Here is a 17,272-nt window from a genome sequence, read left to right on the forward strand (position 1 = left end):
ATTATTTTCTGTTCTTGATGTCGATGTTTTATTAATTTGAGACCAATGTGTTACTTTGATCTCGAAGCTTTAATTATTTATTTTGTTATTCTTAATATTTCCCTTATCCATATTTGTTTAATGAGTCATCACTGACTACAAAAACTTAATCTATTTTGATATTTTGATAATAAAGTTCGTTTATCTATTTATCTCAAACCCAAGGCTTATTCGACTTACGTATTTATATTTTGTTAGCTAAATGTTACATTTATTTACCCTGATATTCTCGAATCCAATGTTTCATTTAATTATGTTGATGTTCATGACTTTAACGTTTTCATTAATTATTCTTATTTTTCTAGGTTACTCTAGAATCTCGCTTATTTTGTTAAAGCTTCAATAACATTGTTTATTTCATTTAAACTTCAACAATTTTATTTGGACCTAATGTTTACGCTTGTCCTTGACCTTAAGGACTTAATTATATATATTTGTTATTTTCAATCCTTATAGTTCATTGTTCTTGATTTCAAAGTTTTCCTATAAGAATTTACGCTATCTTAAAACCCACACAATGGGACGGATTATGTGGACCATCTGACGATAAAGGTAATTATGGGTCGACACGTAATTATCCAAGTCCTTGCATGGAAGACATAATAAATACGTTGTATACAATAACTAGAAACCTGGAATGATTTTGAAAGACGAGACAAATGCAGTATGATAAGGGCATGGCGGATACGCCGCTGGTACATCCTATATATAAGTATCCTTTTTATATTTCCCATTTGTCCTTGTATTAGTTGTTTTCTTTTAAAACTTTATTTTTATTTTAATTTCGGGACGAAATTTCTAAAAGTTGTGAATCATGTAACATTCGTTACTTTTCAAACCTGAAAACCCGACCCATTTTAAATTTTCGGTTTTGTTTATACGTATATATATATATATATATATATATATATATATATATATGATCAGGATCATGTGAGAACTTTTTGGGAATTGAGAACTATGAGAACCATTTTGGACAAAAAAAACCCAAAAATAAAAAAAATCATAAAACAAAAAAAAACACAAAAAGTAAAAAAACCAAAGTTCTTATTTATCATCCCGGTTTAAAAAAAATGTAAAAAATTTTTTTTGTCGGTTTAGCTAAATTATACATATATGTATAATATGTACATATATGTACACACATGTTTTTTTCTTATACACATATTTATAATTTAAGGTAAATGATAATGTACATATGTGTACATTACGTAACTAAAGATTAAATGAAAGTATACATATGTTTATAGGTATAATACGAATTAAAAAAAATCGTTTTTTTTATTATACATATATGTATAATATGTACACACATGTTTTTTCCTATACACATATGTATAATTTAAGGTAAATGATAATGTACATATGTGAACATTACGTAACTAGAGATTAAATGAAATTATACATATGTGTATAGGTATAATACGAATTAAAAAGAAAAAAATATTTGGGTTTCATTTTAGTGAAACCGGAATGAAATATAAGAATTTTGGTTTTTTTACTTTTTAAAAATTTTCATTTTTTTTTTTGTTTTATAATTTTTTAATTATTTTTTTAGAGGTTTTTTTTAGTAGTCCAAAATGGTTCTCAAAGTTCTCAATTTACCAATGGTTCTCTTATGATCCTTACCTATACACACACACAGACACATATATATCGAGGTGGAATCAAATGAAAACTTCTCTTAAAGAGAAAAGTTAAAAATTCCTAAATAATTATTTTTAACTTTAAAAAAAAATTGTAGTTTCTTTTTTTTCTATTATTTTTATATGTTGTTATTGTTTAAAAAAAAAATCTTGTCGGTAACCTCGTCGGTGTGGTGCGCATGTGTAATAGTGTGTATCTATACTATATAATAAAGGTATATTGGTTTTTAATGGTCCCAACTATCGCCTTTTGGTCACTGCTGGTCCCAACCAATGAATTGGCTACTGATGGTCCCAACTTTTAAAGTATTTGTTCCTAATGGTCCGTGACTAACAGAATCCTAATGTCGTTAGTTTCAGGTCGTTGGGAAAACGTTTTTTGCCGGAAAATTCAAATTTTTTGCCAGAAAACACCACCTGAACCCCGCAATCACCGCCAATTGACTCATCACTAACCAACTACTACTACTTGAGCACCATCTACCGATTTCGACGATGGTTCTAAGGTTTCCGGCGACCTCAATAATTGGCGTTTTTACTAGAAAAAAGTTCTTAAAGATCCGATACGCAGTTACCAAGATGTTTGAGACGAAAATGTTGAGTTTTCGGGAAAAAAATTGAGTTTTCCGGCCAAAACCTTTTTTCCGGCGACCCAAAACTAACGACGTTAGGATTCTGTTAGTCGCGGACCGTTAAAAACAAATACTTTAAAAGTTGGAACCATTAGTAGCCAATTCATTAGTTTGGACCAGCAGTGACCAAAAGACAATCGTTGGGATAATTAAAAACCAATATCTACTTATTCTAATAAAATAAAATAATTGTGGACACTTGTCATCTTTTGGTTAATTCTCACAATTCTTTTCCCTCCAAAACTAATATCTTAATTTACCCTAATATATATAATAGATCAATAATTATTCACTTTCCTTTTATACTCTATTTATATTATATCTATGCATTTTTATAAAAATAAATATTAACATATTATTTTACTATATATTTCAAAATACTTGGTGAAATCCAAAAATCAACAACAAATCATGTTTGTCAAAGATTGAAAAGAATATAATTTCAAATGTTATCATTAACATATTGTACTACCTATATTGTAGAAGATTATAAAGAAAACAAAACTCGAATATGCTTTCATTTTACAAAGTCATTTTTTTAATCATTAAATTGTAAATATATGCTGAAAAGTCGATCCTTTTTTTTCAAATCAATCAATTTATCTATTATTATTATTATTATTATATACCAATCACTGTCTGACATAACAAAGTTTATCATATTTAGTTTCTTAATTTTTTTTATCAAGGATTGTTTCGGGTTTTTTGTGGAACTTAAATTTGATTTTTATGGGTCAAAAGTTGGTAAACGTACTGTTTGGTATAAGTTAACTACAGTTAGATCAAAATTTGTTATAGGTCAAAAATAGGAAATCTGAGTATTATTAAAAGTTTGAAAATGCAAATAGATTTATTATCAAATTTGTTACGGATTCAAAGTGTTGAATTTGAAAATGTCAAACGGATGAAAGTTAGAATTTTAAACATGATTCGGATTTCAAAATTATTTTAAGGGCATTTTTGGAAATAATCAAAAGGTTCGAGATTTGGCAAATTGACTATTTTTCCCTCGACTATTAAAATTTAAGAAAAGATTGCGAACACTTTCGACATGCCACTCCCAGACCTATTAATGCTTCCAACTTTTATCAAATTTGAAATATTTGTGTAGTCGTTAACTTTTCCTTCAATGATGATGAAAACATTATACGGAAAGCATGTCATGTATAACTATGCTCAAATAAAGCAAAATATTCACAAAATTGGATAAGTTAACATGTTATTTTTATGTTATGAGTCTATGACAAAGTCAAGAAGCTCCCTGAAACTTATCAAAATCTTTTTAATGGTGTAGCTCAGAAAAACATAGTTCTTGAAGAGCACCCGTCGATACAATTTAATGTTCTCCTTTCCTTTGATAAGTGGTAAATTGATAAATATACCAATAAAGGTAACAATTATTCTGTATTTAGGCTGAGTGGTTATAACTACTATTGTATGAGAAATCTTATTCTCGAAATTGGTTAATAACTAAAATTCTTTCAATTACACATATATGACACTTATAATGAAATTTTCAATAGAAAGAGCGTTTCTGGGTACGTTTCTGCACGTGCATATTAATTTATGTATACATATTATAGATACAAGTATAGATGTAATACATTTTTTCTTATACGTTATGCGATTATTTGCTTTACTTGTAATTTTATACTCCCTCCGTCTTATTAAAAGCGTCATGGTTTGAAAAACATAAATTTCAAGATATATTGAATGATTACTTTTTTTGCTTACCAAATGTCAATAATGCCCTTGAAAATTGAGTTCATCAATATTGTTTATTAATGTTAGTTGTGTGTGTATAGGGGTAAACTTGAAAATTGGCTAATAAATTTTGAAAATGAACATTTGTAATGGGACAAATAAAAAAGGAAATATGGATAGTTTTAATGGGACAAAGGGAGTAATTTGGATCATCACGTGTATGACACGGGCTCTAAAACTAGTACCAATAATAAATAAAAGTTTTTTCTTGCCATGTGTCACTCTATGGTGCATTCTTATTCTTTCTTCCCGCATCTCTCTCCTACTAATTATACATTAAATATTCATATTTTTTAATTCATTTTGATTTCTATAAATGCTTTTACAAACGTATTTTATTTAAAAAAAAGTTAGATTTGTTTATTAAACTTTTTATAAATTCGGCATTTTTCATGATTTAACTTCTCTAATACGAATTATATCGTTCTTATATATATATAAAACATTTATAGATATATGAATCATTGTTAATCAAAACCATATCAATTCTTTGTTACTGCACATTTTTCGACTAATTGAAAGATATCTTTCACTGATGATAGGTTCGTTATATTCCGATTGTACCTGTTATGTTCTCATAATACTTCTACTTTAGTTGTTACCATATTTTTAGTGTATTATCTAATGTTGTATCAAAAAAAAAATATTTAGATATTTATGATTTACTTTTTAGTTTGTGATTTACTTTTAAGTTGTTCAACCCGTGTAAGACACGGGTACCTAACATAGTTGCATATATAAAAAAGTGTTGTATTGCATAGAATACAACACCATTGCACATATTTGACACACATTATTGTATATATGCAATATAAGACTAATACGCACATCGATACATATTAGTACGTATGTGTAATACAACATTTTTACGCACACGTGCGCCACATCGAAATTTTTTTTTTTGCATACAATACAACACTACTGCACCTATATAACACACAAATATTGAATATATGCAATTAAACACTTTTGAACATAAAAATACATAATAATACATATGTGTAAAACAACAATGTCGCACAGTAATACGTATGTATATTACAATGTTTTTTTTTCGAGTGAAGGGTAACAAAATATAAGAATAATGGCAAAAACAAAACTTTGAAAATATTTTTTTATTTTTAATTAAAAATAATTCTTTAAGAATTTTTAAGTTTTTCCTCTAAGAATGAGTTTTCATGTATTTATGTGACATTCGTCATTGCTTTACGTATTTGAGTTCGTTAAACCGACCCATTTTGTCGTTTTGATATAGTTTTGTTATTCGTTCATCATTAATATAATGTGCACGATGATTTATGATTATCGTTCGTTCGTTTTCTATTTCTTTGGTTCAATAAACGAAATTATGAGGATTTACGGTTATCGTTTGTTTCGTTTTCAATATATTTTGTTAAATTAACGAAACTCTGAAGTTTAAAGTTTGTTTAAATAATTTGCAATCTATCCGGGTATAATATGTTAAATATCCAAGCTTATAACTCCTTATTACGTTTAAACTTTTATTTCAATACAAATGCATTTCTAAGTTCAAGGTCCAAATGGTAATTTATATTTTAATTTTGTTTTTAATATAACTTGAAACATGAGGGGCCAGAAGTGCATATTTGTTTTTAAAATATAATGTTTTAAAACCCAGCCCTCCCCTTCCCCCTTACCAGGTTTCCCGGCAAAGGATTCCAGTGACCCGTTCTTTTTTTCCGGTGACCATATAAATCCTTTAAGTGCATATATTAACCAAATTAATCACTTATAACACCTTTTGTCACTAACTAACCTTAAACATCGTTCATAACGCATTATAACAAATTAATTCGTGTATATTAATCCATAATCGCCGGCCGTTTCTTTGAAAATCTATTAACGAGCATTAAACGTTAAACGCCCCAATTGACACTATAAAATGGACCCAAACCTACATCTAAACTCGTCCCAAACATCAATTACATCTAAAACACTCTCCATATCGCTCAATTAATCCGTCAAAATTCGTGATTCCGGCCACTGTGGTTCACCAAAAATCAAGAACATTTAGAGGTAAATTTTATATGGTTTTTGATAGTTTTTAGCCGTAATCCAAAACCCTTAACTTAATTTTAACAAACATGTAACGGATATGATGATTTAGATTGCTAGGGTTATGTGAATATGATGACCTTGAACTCATGTTATTTATTTAAACTGTTTTGATATAATGCCAACAAACCAACTTGGTCCAATGGTTAAGTCATTACTTTGTAACCAAGAGGACCTGGGTTTGAACATGGGTCATGGCAATTTTTTGGTATATTAATTTTTTAAACTTATTCTTTTTATAATGCCGACCACCATAGAAGGAAAGCATGTATGAAGTCAGTTTCCCATTTACTTATCAACTCGAGAGTTCTCTTTTGAATAGCTTCAAAAAGTCGCCTTTCTAACACCATCCCAATCCACTTATTATTATACTTTCTGAATCTTTCTACCCATGACGAAATCCGGGCTGCAAAAGAGGTTGCAAGTGGAATGCCCAACTTACCGGCCTTTGAATAAACCTTGCCAAAATTCAAATCTTCAGTCATCTGACATTAAAGAAGTTAATGTCTAATCACAAAATTGACAAAGGAAACCACAATAAATCAAAAAAATAAATAATTCCCAACACCCACACCTGATTTAAATCGAGCATTTCATCAAACACCTATCGTGCACTGTTCAAAGATTGATATAAGAAAATACAACCAAAAGATTTACACACAAGTGACACTGCTAATATGGCATTAGCACCAAGCACAACAAAAGATAACTTTTATGCAAGAGTGTGACTTGTTCATAAGTTGATGAAATCGAATTATAAAAATTTAATACCTTTTGTTTGCACCAGCCCCATTCATTTACAGTTCCATCAAGCTCTTGCTCTTGAGCCATGAAGTTGTCAATTTTAGTTTGTTCCATGGGATTTTGTAAAATAAAAAAGATTAGTATGATCAACGAAACAAAAAAACTGAGCTTGCACTTTAATTAACAAATGATAAAAGGAACTTTAAAAAGTGCAAATGACATGCGTTTCCAATCAAAGAAAAGGGGGAGGGGGGGGGTTCCGATAATCGAGTTGACATTCTCCACAGCCTTCACATTCAGTTGAAAATTGTTAACTTTTTGCCATTATTTTACTTGTAAAGCCTTTTTTAAAAACTTTATTGAAAAATTGCAAAACCCGTCCCATTTAGCCAGCCCGCAAACTTTGTTTCAAGTTTCTTGCTGTGCCAACTGCCAAAAATTCAAACAGTACAAACAACCCGCCAACTTGCTGAGTCAAACCAAATCTGACCCGTTTAGCAAAATATGTTTGTGGGTGCAACCAACAACCACCCGGAGCCCATTTAAACTTAACTACGCAAACTTTATGTTAAGTTACCTTTCATGTCACAAGCAGACTACCTAAATGCTTAATTTTAAATACAAAGGATATGCATCAAGTACCTTTAATGGTTGTCGTCTACATTGACATAAGTAAATTATATAAAAACCACTTTTTTTTTACAATATGTAAATAAATTGGATAAATAGAAGATATTAACCTTTTCTTGTTCCTCGATGTTTTTGAGAAAATCTGTGAGCGGCTTTGCATATTGTGAGAGGCTTTTGATAGTGTTTGCATCATACATATTGATTCCAGAACCGCTTGAATCAGACTTTGAATTTACATTCTTCAGAACCAGATTCACCATTGAAATTAACCCCAAATCATCATAAAATACTACACCCCTCAAACTAACCCCAAATCATCATAAAATAAATTGTCATAACCCTAAAACAATAGTTAAATCAAACAAATGTTAGGAGTCAATTTCAAGGTCGAAGTAAAATTAATGGTATTGGATTAAATTATAGATCGAGCCCTAGATTGATATTACCTTTTGTGTAACCAGTCTCAAGTGACTAATCAGCAGAGGAGCAGGGGCAGGCGTTTGTGCTGGATTGAGGAGACCCAATCAGCAAAGGTTGGTGATGGTGTACGTCGTCGGGTGAGGGTAGGGTAGGGTAGGGTAGGGTAGGGTAGGGTTTAACAAATAAAGGGTTATTGATATTTGAGATGTTATGACCCGTATAAAGCTAAAACGGGTCAAAAACGGGTTAAATCATTACGGGTACGTTTCATATTGATGACGTTTACGCTAAAGTACTATTTGATTCCGGAGCAAATCAAAGTTTCATAAACAAGAATTTTTGTCAAGTCCTAAACCAACCATTAACCAAACTTAAACAAGTTTGCATAGTAGAAACAGCCGATGAAAATTCCATTTATATTCATGAAGTACTTCAAGGAGAAAATATAGACTTATTAGGTCACAAGTTTAAAGCAAATTTGCTTCCAATGAATTTGGTCGGATTCGATGTTATATTAGGAATGGACTAATTAGCAGCCAATCATGCTCGAATCCTATGTAATAAGAATTCTGTTGAGATTCGTACGCCAACAGGAGAGATTATTACAATTCAAGGAGACAAAGTTCTTAGACCTACGAAGTTTATATCGATAATGAAAGCGACAAATTTCTTAAGAAAGCAGGGTATAGTATATATGATTTCTGTCATCATTAGCGCCAAAGGAAGGGAGCTAAAAGAAATTCCGGTAGTATCAGAATATTCTGATGTCTTTCCAGAAGATTTACCGGGACAACCGCTTGATTGTGAAGTAGAATTCAGAATTCATGTGATCCCAGGAACATCACCAATTGCTAAAGCGCCGTATCGCTTAGCGCCAACAGAAATGTTAGAATTGAAAAGGCAATTAGACGATTTGCTAGAAAAAGGTTTTATACAACCAAGCTCATCACCCTAGGGAGCACCAGTACTGTTTGTTAAAAAGAAAGATGGATCGATGCGTATGTGTATCGATTATAGAGAATTAAACAAGGTCACAATTAAGAATCAGTATCCCTTACCGAGAATTGATAATCTATTTGATCAACTTCAAGGAGCTCGATATTTTTCATAGATCGATTTATGCTCGGGATACCATCAATTAAAGGTACAGGAAGAAGACATTCCTAAAACTGCTTTTAGAACCAAATATGGTCACTACGAGTTTACAGTTATGCCGTTTGGTTTAACCAATGCACCAGCTGCATTCATGGATATGATGAATCGGATATGTAAACAGTATTTGGATAAATTTGTGATCGTTTTTATAGACGATATACTTATTTATTCCAAAACTAGTGATGATCATGTCAAACATCTTCATACACTTTTAACACTATTGAGAAAAGAGAAGCTTTATGCTAAATTCTCACTGTGTGAGTTTTGGTTACAAGAAGTGCAATTTCTAGGTCACTTGATTAATCAGGAAGGTATTCATGTTGACCCTGCCAAAATAGAAGCGATCATTAAATGGGAAATTTCTAAAACTCCTACAGAAATTCGAAGTTTCTTAGGATTAGCAGGATATTATAGACGCTTCATTCAAAACTTTTCCCGAATAGCAGTTCCATTAACAAAGTTAACATGTAAAAATGTTAAGTTCGAATGGGGATATAAGCAAGAAGAAGCTTTTGTAACTTTGAAACAAAAATTAACAAATGCCCCAATACTTGCATTACCAGAAGGAACTGAAGATTTCACAGTTTGTTGTGATGCTTCCAAGTCAGGATTGGGATGTGTATTAATGTAACGTGAAAAAGTTATTGCTTATGCATCCAGACAATTGAAGAAGCATGAAGAGAATTACACGACACATGATTTAGAATTGGGAGCAACAATTTTTGCCCTAAAAATCTGGAGACATTATTTGTATGACAGTAAGTTTACTGTATTCACATATCATAAAAGTTTAAAGTATATATTTAGGCAAAAGGAGCTTAACATGAGGCAAATACGCTGGATGGAAATTCTTAGCAACTATGATTGTGAAGTCCAATATCGTGAAGGAAAGGCGAATGTAGTAGTTGATGCCTTAAGCAGAAAAGAGCACGAGAAACCTAAAAGAGTACGAGCTCTAAGATTAGAACATCAAATCAATTTAATTGATGAAGTGAAAAATGCTCAAAAACAAGCAATGGAAGGAAATAACATTGCTGATGAAAAAAGAAATGGTACAATTGACCAACAGACAAAAGAAAATGATGAGATTCTCCGAATGGGGAATAGAATTTGGATACCAATCATTGGAAATTTACGAGAAAGGATTCTCGAAGAAGCTCATAAATCCAAGTATACGATGCATCCCAGAAAAGATAAAATGTATCAAGATTTAAAGAAAACCTATTAGTGGATAGGAATGAAAAAGGACGTAGCTAATTATGTTTTAAAATGTATAACTTGTTCGCAAGTTAAAGCTGAACATCAAAAACCATCAGGATTACTTCAACAATTAGAAATGCCAGAATGGAAATAGAATTAATAACAATGGATTTTGTTACTAAATTACCTACAACGAGAAGAGGTAATGACACAATCTGGATGATTATGGATTTATTAACAAAGTCAGCTCATTTCATACCAATGAAGGAAACTTTTAAAATGGAACAATTAGCTAAACTGTATGTAGACAAAGTTATCTCATTACATGAAGTTCCAATATCCATCGTATCTGATCGGGGATAGTCGTTTTACTTCTCATTTTTGGAAGAGTTTCCAAATAGCCATGGGAACAAGGTTAAACTTGAGCACAAAATACCATCCACAGACTGACGGTCAAAGTGAAAGGATCATACAAACGTTGGAGGACATGCTAAGAGCTTGTGTGATAGATTTTGGTAGAAAATGGGATGACCATTTACCACTAATAGAATTCTCTTACAACAACAGTTATCATACAAGTATTAATGCTGCCCCATTTGAAGCACTTTATGGAAGAAAGTGCAGAACACCAGTGTGTTGGGCAGAAATAGGAGAAAAACAATTATCAGGTCCTGAAATCATACAAGAAACTGCTGACAAGATAATTCAATTCAAGGAAAGATTAAAGACCGCACGATATCGTCAGAAGAGTTATGCAGATCATCGACGCAAACCATTAGAATTTCAAGTTGGAGATAAAGTGTTACTAAAGGTATCTCCATGGAAAGGAGTAGTCTGATTTGGTAAGAAAGGAAAATTAAGTCCAAGGTTTGTTGGACCATTCCAAATTATTAAAAGAATTGGACCAGTAGCCTATCAGCTGGAGTTACCAGAAGAAATGGCCGGTATACATGATGTATTTCATGTAAGCAACCTAAGGAAATGTCTAGCTGAAGAATCGTTAAAAGTACTCCTTCAAGATATAAAGATAAATGAAAAATTGAAATTCGTTGAGAAACCATTACAAATTGAAGATAGGAAGATCAAGAATCTCAAGCATAAAAGAATAGTTATGGTCAAAGTAAAATGGGATTCAAAACGTGGACCAGAATATACTTGGGAATTAGAATAAAAAATGAAGCGGAAGTACCCACACCTATTTCAAGAGATCTCAAGGACGAGATATAAAATAAGGAGGGGAGACTATAACAAACCATAATAAAGAATAAAATAATCAAAGAAAGAAATGAAGAAATGAGAAAGAAAAGAGAAGAAGTAAAAGGAAGAATGTAAAATATAAAGGAAAATTTCATCCCACATTGGTGGAGGAAAGAAAATGGAAGGCTTTCACCATGGTATAAATAGGATTTCTAACTCTTGTCCCACATCGCTAGATTACAAAACTTGTAAGCTCTTTATAAGGAAGAGAGTTCACATGATAATATTCTTATGTGCCAAATCACACCCAGTAGTCCTAGCGGAGGGTGCGAAGCACCCGACGCGCACGGGCTCGGGCGAAGTGCGATGGGCGCAATGTGGCGCTTTGATGGCGCACTTTGCACTTCGCATCGCCGCTTAAGGGCCGCCTTAGTGTTTTTGCACCTTCGCGATACGCGAAGGAGTATGCTTAAGCTTCTTCGCGATACGTGAAGATGTGACGTAAAATTTATGCAGCTTGACACGTTACCTGACACGTGTCGAGCCACGTGGCATAGCTAGGGCTGACTCGACAACCCTACTGCAACTTTGCGATACACAAAGATTCCTTCGCGATACGCGAAGATGCTCAAATTCAAGTATAAATAGGGCAGAAATCTGGACTTCACAACTCGTTCAAAAAAATTTTCTCTCTTCTTAAAAACTGGTATTATACCCGAGTAATTGTAACGGTACCTCTCCGATCAAAAGGAACTTATATCACGAATCCAAAAGCTCTACCTTAACAAGGTATGACATTGTGCCATCGTGTAAAGTTTTATGTCTCGTGATTATCGTTATAATTATGGGTGGGTTATACTAATATAGATATACTACATTGTGCTTAATCTAGGTGCTTAACATCAGAAGGCTTGTTAAATATAAACTTGCAAGGTGAGACATTCGAGTTTTTGCACAACTCACATTTGCGTGAGACAACTGATTTTCCAATGCTGTCATGATGCTTTTCCAAAATCATCAAACTCATAACGGATAGTTTAAATATTTTCAAAGGATTTAAACTACATTACAGTGATTAAGTCTCTGTAGACTTACGGGATGGTTACTAATGGTATTGTGGGGTTTTGTATACAAAGCTTGCCTACTGGGCTATTACACGTTACTTATTGGACAAGTGTTAGCCAATAAGTAATATGACCACAGTTACAGATACGGTCGAGTGACAAGTACCTTTCGGTAATTTGTAAGCAAGCAGATGTAAAAACATCTTAATGCTGTAACTGTAAAATGTGTCATTTATAAATGAATGTACTCACCAATATTTTCTGCTGATCAAATATTTTTAAACATGTTTTAGGTGACCTGTTAGAGACAAAGGAATGATGCCTACGGGCTTCCAGCTTAAATAAGTGGCTTGTCACCAGAATAAAGAAACGTGTTTTTTAAAATAGGGTTTATCCCTATAAAACTTATGTTTGTATAAAAAATGGGTTTTTATCCCAGTTTATGAAATAAGAATTATGGTGTTTTTATAACTCTGATTAATTTTCCTAACTACGGGTCAGATGAATATTCCGCTGCAAATTATTTTAATAAACATCGATATCACCACTCAACGTTCATGGCTCCCCTACCGGGGTATAGGGGTCGGGGCTGTGACATTTTGAAAGAGAGAAGAGCACGTTGGTTCGAGCAGGGAGGTCTTGGATTCAACACATACTCATCCAAACATCATTATTAATCGTTTGAATTTATTGTTTTCGTCATGAATTCATTATTTGAACTTATTTATTTTGGTTTGTTCTTGAGTATGGTTGTTGGTTAAACCCTTTAGACCGCCTAGGCTTTATGATGAACTCTTGTTGATTTTTGATTTTGGTTTAGACTTTGCTTTTGTTATGGCTTTATGATCAAGTAAATAGTTTATTGACATTCATTCAATGCATATGCGTGCTTAGGATTGTTTGATGAGTTTTATTGTTTCACATAGTATTTGGTGATTGAATCATATAATACGATTCTGTTAGATCATCTACTGTGTTTTTTTGACTAGTTTATGGTTGATATGCATTATAACCATAAAAGTAATAATAATTAATCAACTAGACCTAAGTGTGCTGCTAATCTAAGTAGTTGTAGGATGATAGGTTATGTGATAGGTCTTGGTTTGTTAAATTTCTAGGTTTAGTTCTCTGTAAGGAGTCTGTCTAGGTTTGGTTTATTTACTTTGTCTATCTAGTAGAGTGAGTTCATAGGTGTCTACTTGAGAAGGGTCGATGGTCCAGTTCGGTTTCCCGTTAATTGAATACTTTAAGATCCCAGTTCCATAACTTAGCATTTTCCTACCATTTGATAATTGATACATTATGGATTCTAGTCTAGGTGGCTATTTGTTATCATCTGAATTAAGCCCAGGTTCTACGTCGAGTTGTCTTTAGTTTTATTAGTTAGTTTTTAATATTAGTTTAACCTTAGTATTTTAGTAAACTCCCCTTTAATAATAAATAAATAAATAGTCGTGTCTGTAGTTAAGTTTAATTTAGTTAAGACTAAAGTGCCATTTTCGTTCTTGTGGTTTGACAAATATTGCGAATTTAGTCCAAAAACTTTATTTTTTGCATATGGACCACCCACCTTTTCCAATTCTTACCAATTACATCCAAATCACTAACCCCGTTAAATTGAATCGTTAAGTTAGGGGTAGACATGTCTTTTCACTCTTTTTTATTATATCAGTAAAGTTCCAAAATCGTCCCTGACGTTTGGTCACATTTGTGAATTTCGTCCAATTTTTTTTTTTGCAATCACACCCTCGATGTTTCCCAACTGTTGCTAATTTCGTCCAAATTATTAGATCGGTCTAAATTCAACGTTAACCTTAACCTAGGTTCAAGTCCTACTGGAAACAAAAAAAATTATGGGGTTTAAGATGGGCTAGAGATTTTTCTCACATAGATGTGGGCAGAAGAACCGACCCGAAAATCTAACCGAAACCGAACTAGTTTGAAACTGATTACGTAGAAGCCGGTTTGAAACTAATTGAAACAGTATGTTCAGAATTGGCTTGTAATTCTATCCACCGAAACCGGCCAAAAACCAGCTACAACCTGAACATAAACCGATCGAAACCTGGTTAAGAAGCTGGTTTCAATCCAAACTGAAACCGATCATAAACCGATTTTAAATTTTGTTGACCAAACCGAACTGGGTTCAACCCAAATCGGTTTGTGCATCTCATTCTCACCTGTAGGTGGGTTTCATCTTAAGATTGGAAAAGATATGAACAGAGAAGTCAGTAGAACGCCAGCAATCCAAATTGACACGTTGGAATGAAATATGGGAGAATTTTTTAAATTGAGTTTAAGGATAAACATCAAGTAACCCATGACACGTCACCCAGAGCTGCCAAGTGGCATATTCCACGTGGAAATAAGCAGTTGGTCAAAATCAGCAGCGGTGACGAAACTAATAAAATCACTCTATATATATCTTTTCTTGTAGATATCGTGATTAATTTATCGATGATTCTTGTGTGTTGATGAATGATCATCACTTTGACACCCACCTCTGCTAGATTCTCAAACCCCTTATTATCATTCATCTTCAATCAAATCATTTCCAGCTTCTGATTCACCAAATTATTTTATCAGGTACATCCAGATCCTCTTCAACTTCACAACTTTTTTTTAAATTTAGGGTTTTCTATGATTCTGAAGATTGGTTGATGCCTGTCTGTTGATTCTGATTTTTAGGGTTTTGAATTACACAGTGTTTTTTTTGTTTTGTGATATTCGAGAACGATGTTCAAATGAATACTTGTGATTGCATGCTAGTATATATTAAGGGTTTTAAGGTTAAGCCGCCAGTCAAACTATAGTGTTTCTGATCAACCGAAACCGAAACTGAACAGTTGATAATTGAAATTGAACTGAAACATGAATGGACTAGCGGCTTCATTTCGTCTTTGAAACCCAACTGTTGATAACTGAAATTGAACCGAACCAAACCAAACCGTTACTAATGGACTAACGGTGATTATAGCTTGATTTCATGTATTATTTTAATTGAATTCGTTGTTATGTAAATATCAACGAAGATTAATACCTGTCTATTGATTGTGATTTTTAGGGTTTTGAATTACATAGTGTTTTTTGGTTTGTAGCGTGTCGTTTTAATTGTGATATCTGACAACAATGACCTCTATATCTGGAAATGAAATCTTGTGATGGCATGCTAGTTTATTTAGGGGTGTTCGCGTTCTGGTTTGGATGGTTGTTTGGTGAAACTGTGAGCTAAACTATTGGTACTGGTTTTTGATCAGCGTATATTGAAACCGAACCGTTGATAGTTAGGTTTGGTTCTGGCTTGGTTTCATGGTTTGGTCTTATCGGTTTTTTAAAGTATACTTTTGTTCTTCATTTTCAATGTTTCTTGTGTATCTTTTGCGGCGCTGGTCAAGCAGTGGGGTATCGACTAGCAATGAATTGGATTGGAATTTTTATATTTTGTTTTGAAAAATTAGATTTAAAGGTTCTCATAAATACTTCAAAGTTTACATAGTATACTTCAGACAAAAATAAATAATTACAAGAAAGACCAATAACCGCGGTTAATGGGTTAAATCAAGGTCCGATTGCCTTTAAAAATTAAAAGCAAATCTGATTTGTGCCAATTTGGGCCGACTAGCAATTAGTTGCACCAATTAGCTGAAAATTAATCTGTAACCCACCAACTAGAGATTAATTACAAAAGATTCTTTTGTAATTACGTAGACACACTTTTTGTAGAATCTGTAACGGATCTTATGCTGCTGCTCAAATGTTTCTAAAACTGGATCCAAACACTTTGTTACTGTCTGGTGAGTTATAAGTATCCATCAATGTGATATTGTGATGTGAATTTTGAAACTGTATTAGGGGTTTGGTTTTGACGGTTTTTAGTTTAAACTGTGAGCCAAACCGATAGTAACGGTTTTTGATCAACGTAAATCGAAACCGAACCGTTGATAATTTAGGTTTGGTTCCAGATTGGTTTCATGGTTTGGTCTTATTGGTTTTCAGAAGTGTACTTTTGTTCTTCATTTTCAATGTTTTTTGTGTATCATCTGCAGTGTTGTTGAACTCATTAGTCGGGCGGTGGAGTACCGACTAGCAATAAATTGGGATTAATCGGATTGGTATTTTTATATATAATTTTGAAAAATTACATATAAAGGTTCACATAAGTACTTCAAAGGTCACGTAGTATAGTTCGAACACAAACAATTACACGTAAGCATAACAAATCAATAAGAAAGACCAATAACTGCAGTTAACGGGTTCAAACCAAGGTCCGATTGCCTTTCAAAACTTAAAAAGAGAAATAAAAAGAAAAGTCTGATTTGGGTCGATTTGGGCTTAGTGATAGTTGCACCGATTAGCTGAAAATAATCAGTAACCCACCGACTAGCAATTACTTACAAAAGATTCTTTTTTAATGATATAGATATGATTTTTTGAAGAGTCTGTAACCGATCTTATGCTGCTACTCAATGTTCATAAAATTTTTTAAATGAGATGATGATTGTTTGCTCTACTGAATCGAAACACTTGGTTACTGTCTGCTGAGTTATAAGCATCCATTTATGTGATATTGTGATCGAGACCGTGAAATTCTGTTCGGACGTGGTTTCTTTAGTCTTCAAGAACTTAATTTTTTGAGCATCATTTAGAAACTATAAATCTTGAAAGAGAAACCACTTATATTCACCATGTTTTATTGCAACAGTGC

At 32.6% G+C, this 17,272-nt stretch overlaps 1 pseudogene; it reads right to left on the minus strand.

Moving 5' to 3' along the window:
* LOC143536578 (G-type lectin S-receptor-like serine/threonine-protein kinase LECRK2) overlaps positions 1–6,988 on the minus strand; it is a 38,234-nt pseudogene extending 31,246 nt beyond the window's left edge.
* Positions 6,989–17,272: the final 10,284 nt, after the last annotated feature.

Source organism: Bidens hawaiensis, unplaced genomic scaffold, assembly GCF_021521415.1.
Source record: "Bidens hawaiensis isolate Kalapana, Puna unplaced genomic scaffold, B.hawaiensis_p1.1 tig00010817_1, whole genome shotgun sequence".
Lineage (NCBI taxonomy): Eukaryota > Viridiplantae > Streptophyta > Magnoliopsida > Asterales > Asteraceae > Bidens > Bidens hawaiensis.